This window comes from Cygnus atratus, chromosome 24 (genome assembly GCF_013377495.2).
Source record: "Cygnus atratus isolate AKBS03 ecotype Queensland, Australia chromosome 24, CAtr_DNAZoo_HiC_assembly, whole genome shotgun sequence".
In the NCBI taxonomy this organism is placed as follows: Eukaryota; Metazoa; Chordata; class Aves; order Anseriformes; family Anatidae; genus Cygnus; species Cygnus atratus.
In genome coordinates, this window is record NC_066385.1 from 2,698,558 (window position 1) to 2,704,676 (window position 6,119).

A 6,119-nucleotide genomic window follows, 5' to 3' on the forward strand; every position below is an offset into this window, starting at 1 on the left:
CTGACACCCCCACGGAGCCCCCCGTGGTCCCAGCGGGGGATGAGCACACTCGGAGAGCAAATCCTCCCCCCGTGATTAACCAGCCTGACCTTTCCAGGGCTCACCCGGTGCTCTCCGAGCAGATTTACTCTTAACAAACAGAGCTGTAGCTGCCAGTGACAGCTCCCCTTTGGAGCTCTGTTGGCTCAGCCAACACCCAGAGCCAACACGGCCATTATTTTATTTTTCTTATCCAAAGGATTGAGCACAAAAACCTGGCCAGGAGCACCGATAACACGAGGAGCTTTAAATCCTCCCTGCTGGGTGCCCGCTGTCGGGGCTGCGGTGGGACACAGCCGATGGATGTGGGGCATGGGGGTGGCAGGGACTGGGCACGGGGCACGGGCAGCACATGGTCCCAGTGTGCCAGCCCCGAGGTCGGGAGGCTCGGGGCAATTTTCTTCTCCCCTCTTCCATCCCAGGAGATGTGAGCTAGGGGAACACAGAAGTGCAGCCCCAGGGCAGCGATCCCAGATGGGGATTTCGTAGGTAAACTCCAAGTTTTGGGAGGAGAGGAGCTGTGCAGTGTATCTGCGATGCGATGGCCAGCCGGGATAGCTGGCCCTGTCATTTGTCACCATCGAGCTCAGAAGATTTAAGCCCAGCGTGCACAGACCAGTGGAAAATGCCGCGGTTAGTGCAGGCTGTAATGTCTCCTCCGGGACCTCTGAGGCTGCGTCAGCCTTTTACTTAGGCAGCGCACGAGGAACAGCTTCGCCGAGGCCCCGAGGGAAGCCAAAGCCTCTCAGATTAGTGCCTATGCACCCACGTTTTGGCTTGGCTGAAGGTGCCCCCCCTCCTGGGGGGACACACACTGGGTCCCCACTAATGATGGCATGAGCAGGGATGACCCGTGTCAGTGCAGCAGAGAGCTGGGGCTGTTCTGGCAGCCAGTGTGTGCTCCAGGGAGACCGCCAGAAGCAGAGCTTTGGGAGAAATCTTGGGCAGCTTCACTCTGTCAGGCTTTGCAGAGGCTAAAACATTGCTGTGGGGTTGGGGGGGTGGCCTAGTTCCTTACAGTGTAACCTTCGGTGCTAAACCTCTGATTACAGATCCATCAAGGTCTGGCAGGTAAAGATCTGCAGCCGACAGCCGCGCTGAGCCCTTGTGTCGGGCTGGGTGCTCGGCATTGCACCGAGAGCAGCCCTGCAAGGGAGCCTTGTGTGTGTCGGGGGGGGTGCATCAGGGCTTGGGGTGTCCTCTGGGTGCTGAGGGACGAGCTGGGAGCTCTGCTGGAAGCACTGTGCTCATGCTGTGCTCACGCTGTGCATGCTGTGCACACACCATGCGTGGTGCACACACTGCACACATGCAGCACACGCTGTGCACACGCCATGCATGGTGCACACGTTGCACACATACTGCACATGCTGCACACACACTGTACTTGGTGCAAGCTTGCCGTAGGGTGCAGGCACAGTATGTGCCCCGTGCACACACCACATACGCTGCAGACAGCTCTGTGCCTGCTCAGGCTGTCCCTGCGTCTCCAACATTCCCATTTCCAGCAAAAGGGTCCCGAGACATGGAATAAATCCAGGATGTAGATGCAAAACAGGCAGACACTCACCCACACCCATTCCACATCCATCTGAAAACACGAGGAATTAACCAGGTGCAGCATGAATGTTAAAACACCCGAGCTACATTCATTTTTAAAGAGAACTTTCCACCTCCCTGGATGGATGGAGCTCTCAGAGTAACAATATGTTTTCCACCGTGGCTCCGAGCAAAATGGTTTGCTCCTGGATTGACCTCTATTGTGTTCATAAATGGCTCGTGGTGCTTTTTGATTCCCCCGTCACAATGACTTGACCTCGGGATTTATGGTGAAGGTCCTTTCAGCCGCACGCTGTTTCCCACCAGGCTCAGCCTGTCGCTTTTCTGTAGCGAACCTGCCAAGAGCTGCGCCCTGCGCCGCTGCTCGCCCCTCGCTGCCCAGCCCGCGCTGCTGTCAGCTTCCACTTGACAAATTTGCAGTGGGCAAAAGCAAAGGGGTTTTTCTTTTTTTTTTTTTTTTTTTTTCCCCTCTTTCCAATGGCAGCATTTTGGCAGGGCAGCATATGCTTCTGAGGCTGCGAAGGCTGGGAATTCGACAGCTCTTGTCAAAGAAAAACACTCTCTCCCTGTCTCTTTCTTTCTCCCCCACATTTGCACAACCCTGGGCATTTTCATAAACTGGGATTTTGCTTCTTGTTCGGGATTTCCTCTTGCTCTCCCAAGTGACAGACATGCCGCCTTTGGCTCATCCACCTGGCTTTCGCTTCTCCACTCCAGCAGTGACTGCACATGAGTGATACCATAATAGCTAAATCTTACCAATGCCGATGGCAATGAGCTGCAAGCTGGAGTTGTCCCTCCAGTGGTTTCCAAGAGCTTTTTTGAGGCTTCTCCACCCTCCAGAGAGGCAGGGAGGTGCAGGGACCCTCAGGGAGCCTGAAGCTGCGGTTGCCAAATCGCCTCGGGTGCTGAGCAGCTCAGGGCTGCCCTCGGGGTGAGGGGCGCGGAAGTGCGAGGGCTGCGAATTGTCCTCTCCGTTACGCTCTGCACACCACTGGGCTCTCTGCAAATCCCCTGGCACGACACGAGCCTCATCCGTGCCACAGCTTCCCAGGCTTTACGGAGAGATCCTCCACCACCATCGCTCCTCAGAAAGAGGAGAGCGGCGCTCCTGAAAAATACATTTATTCCCACTAGCAATAATCCTTCCTTAATCCAAGGAAAGCATCCAGGGGCAGGATGCAGGAGGGGGGCAGCCCTGCTTACTGTGGCTGCCCCAGCTGGGTCCCCATCACCCGCGGTGCCTGGGGCTTTGGGGACAGGTGGGACACGGCTTGGACCCTTCCAGCATGCCCTGAGCTTCCCCTCCAGTGCCAAAGGGCCGGGAGAAATCCGTCAGCAGGCAGGGACACCCACACACCAGCCCTGGGGATGGAGCCCGTAGCATCGTCTGCAACGAGCAGCCGCCTGCGCTAAGGATTGGGAGTCGGGAGTGTGGGGAAAAATCAGTTTTAATGATCAAAATAGCCAGAGCATTGCCTCAGGCTCCCTTCCGAGTGTGTCCCCTCCGTAAATATTGGCCTACTTCAGTACAGATGTGTGTTTGCATGATGGTAGCAGGGTAGGGGACCGGGCACCAGCAGCTAATTTGGATGCAGAGAGGTTTGGGCAGTAGCTGGAAGGGTGCGCACGCACCTGGCAGGAGGCGAGCCAAGGAAAAAGCCGCAGCCTGAACTCCTCTGCCACATTCTTGAAGGTTTTGCTGGAGACAGGGAAAAAGCAGGGAGAAAACCTGAGCCAGGGTGCACACACCGGGTTCTTGAATGCATTTTTATACTGATTTGCACAGTCCCCCTGTAAAGTGTGGTGACCACACGAGTGAGACACTCATGGGCTTGAACCACTGCGAATTAATCACTGCTCAGAAGTTTATTGCATGTGTAAAGATACAGGCCGAACCCACCTGCACTTCATGCCGGCATAAATCCAACAAAACAGTCTGTACAGTGATGTGAGGTGTCTACAGAAATATTAGTTGTATGGAGATGAGCTTGGACGGGACCCCAACACCCCCAAATTTCTCCCCAGTGCACCTCAGACCTGACCCTAGTACAAAACCATGCAGACAGACAGCACAAGGAGGCACCGACAGGCGTACAGCAGGCACTGAGGACGCCCTGACTCAACAAAGCGCTGCCCGGATGGAAGTGTTTGCCTTGGGATTGTGCTAGATCCAGTCAATTTGCCTAAATCCCCCCTAATAAGCCCGTATTGACCACTGCAGTTCCCAGGCACACGAAAGGCACAGAACTCTCCCTGCAGCGGCTCCGCAGAGGTGTCTGAAGAGGATCAAAGCATTCAACCTCCTTTATTGTCCTTCCCTTTCATCCCACTGCCTGGATTTCATCACGAAGGGACCTACCCAGACTTGTTCCTCAGGAGTCTCCCAGCCCCAGTAGCCATAGAAACCAGCTATTTTTAGGCTGTTTTCATGATGCCAGTAAATGACTTTTCTCTACTTCGGAGAGACAGAAGACCAGGTCAGCCTTGTGTGCTGTCGCACGGTAAATGATCATCTCTGAAAAGCCATGCAAGAAGATAAACGTGGCATTTGCAAACGAGCACACGTATCCACACACAGAGCGGCTCCGTTCCTATCGTATTTCCTATGCCAGACAAATTATTTAGGACAATTTTTGGAGTATGGGTTTTACAGACGTTTGGAGATCGGGGTTTTTGCTATATGACAAGCTTTGCCCTTCCCTGAGCTGGTTTCAATACACACACCCTTCCCCCTCGGTAGTACAAATTGACATCCTTTTGAAATTCGGCCACTGCCATGGGGCACCTGGCAGCACATGGGCTGGGGCTGGGGACGGGGACACGCATGGGGACTGTCCCATCAGTGCTCACCGCGTGTCCTGGAGCTGCAAACAAAAACACCCAGCCCAGCGGCTTCTGCTGTAGCGTGCCCAGTTTGCAAGATTGTACTGTGAATTATAGATGCATCTGCATGCCATGGCTGTGGTTTGCACAGAAGGACCGGCCTGTTGATCTGATCTGTTCTGTTCTATCCTATCCTATCCTAGTCCAGTCTAGCCTTCTCTACTTCTATTCTAGTCTATTCTAGTCTACTCTATCCTATCCTACTCCAGTCTGTTTTCTCTTCTCTTCTCCTCTCCTCTATCCTAGTCTAGTCTACTTCTATTCTACTCTGTTCTATTCTACCCTATTCTACTCTGTTCCTATTCTATTCTACTCTACTCTGTTTCTATGCTATTCTACTCTACTCTGTTTCTATTCTATTCTATTCTATTCTATTCTATTCTATTCTACTCTACTCTACTCTACTCTATTTTCCTACTCTACTCCCCCCATCCCGTTCTCTGTCTCTGTCCGGTCGCTGTTGGGTTTTGCCCGGGGACCGCGCGTGGTGGCGGCCCTCTGTCCCTCTGTCCCTCTGTCCCTCTGTCCCTCTGTCCCTGGCGCCAGCATGTGCCTGGCCCGGCTGCGCGGAGCTGCTCGAATAAACTGGATTCAGCCCCAGAGCCGGCCGTCCTTCCCAGTGCGCTGCCTGCGGGCCGGGCCCTGCGCCCAATCCGGAGTCACGCCGGTTCGCGTTTACACGTGGGAATTCGGAGCGGGGGCTGACACCCCGCAGCGCGGGGACGGACAATGAAATAGTGCTGGGGCTGAGCTCCGCGGGGTGTCTCGGTGGCGGTGCGGCCGGTACGGGCCCGCTGCGGGATGGAGGAAGCGGCACCGACGCCGCCGCCCCCCGGGCACGGCGCCCGCTGAGAACGCGCGCCCGGCCCCAGCTCATCGCACGTAACGCGGCGCGGCCCCTTTAAATCTGAGGGCGCGGCGAGCGGGACGGATCACGGGGGGGGGAGGAGGGGGGGGATTCTCGCGGAGGGGCGGGGGTCAGGTGGGCTCTGCCAGGCGGCTCCGCGCGGCGCTTCCCCCGCCGGTGGTACGGCCCGCGGGCAGGCGAGGCCAGCTGAGGCGGGCGGGCGGCTCGAAGGGCGGTCGGGGCGCGCATGCGCGGGGAGGCGCGGAGGCTCTTGGAGGCAGGCCGGGGGTGCGGTACCGCAGACCTCGTGGCGCAACGGTAGCGCGTCTGACTCCAGATCAGAAGGCTGCGTGTTCGAATCACGTCGGGGTCACGACTTCCCCCGCGGGGGTCTATTTTACACCCGGGGCCGTGGGGTCAGAGCCGGCCCGAGGCGTGCGGGGGCCGGGATCCGGAGTTACGGCGTGGGCCGGGCTCAGGGGCCCGGTGTAGACGCGGGGCCGTGGGGTTGGGTTATCCTCTCACGCCACCGAGGGTCTGGGGCAGGCCGCGGCCCGGGGCCTGGTGCCCGTCCAGCTGTATAACATGTCCACGGTCCCACAAAATCATCTAAAATTAACGTTTTTTTCCCTTCGGCAGGAAAAAAGAAAAAAAGAAAAACTGTAACGTGTGGGATACATAAAGCATCTAAGTGGTTGTTAACTGTAACTGCTCTAAGCTGGGTTAAATGCTGGCTGCGTACACCTGAGGTCCTTTGGTCTTGATCTCTTTCCATTCACTGCCTCTT

At 56.3% G+C, this 6,119-nt stretch overlaps 1 non-coding gene across 1 annotated transcript; it reads left to right on the plus strand.

The window, feature by feature from the left end:
• Positions 1-5,633: 5,633 nt before the first annotated feature.
• On the plus strand, positions 5,634-5,705 carry TRNAW-CCA (transfer RNA tryptophan (anticodon CCA)). Its single transcript has one exon. It is a non-coding gene; the product is annotated as a tRNA-Trp (tRNA).
• The last annotated feature ends 414 nt before the right edge of the window (positions 5,706-6,119 follow it).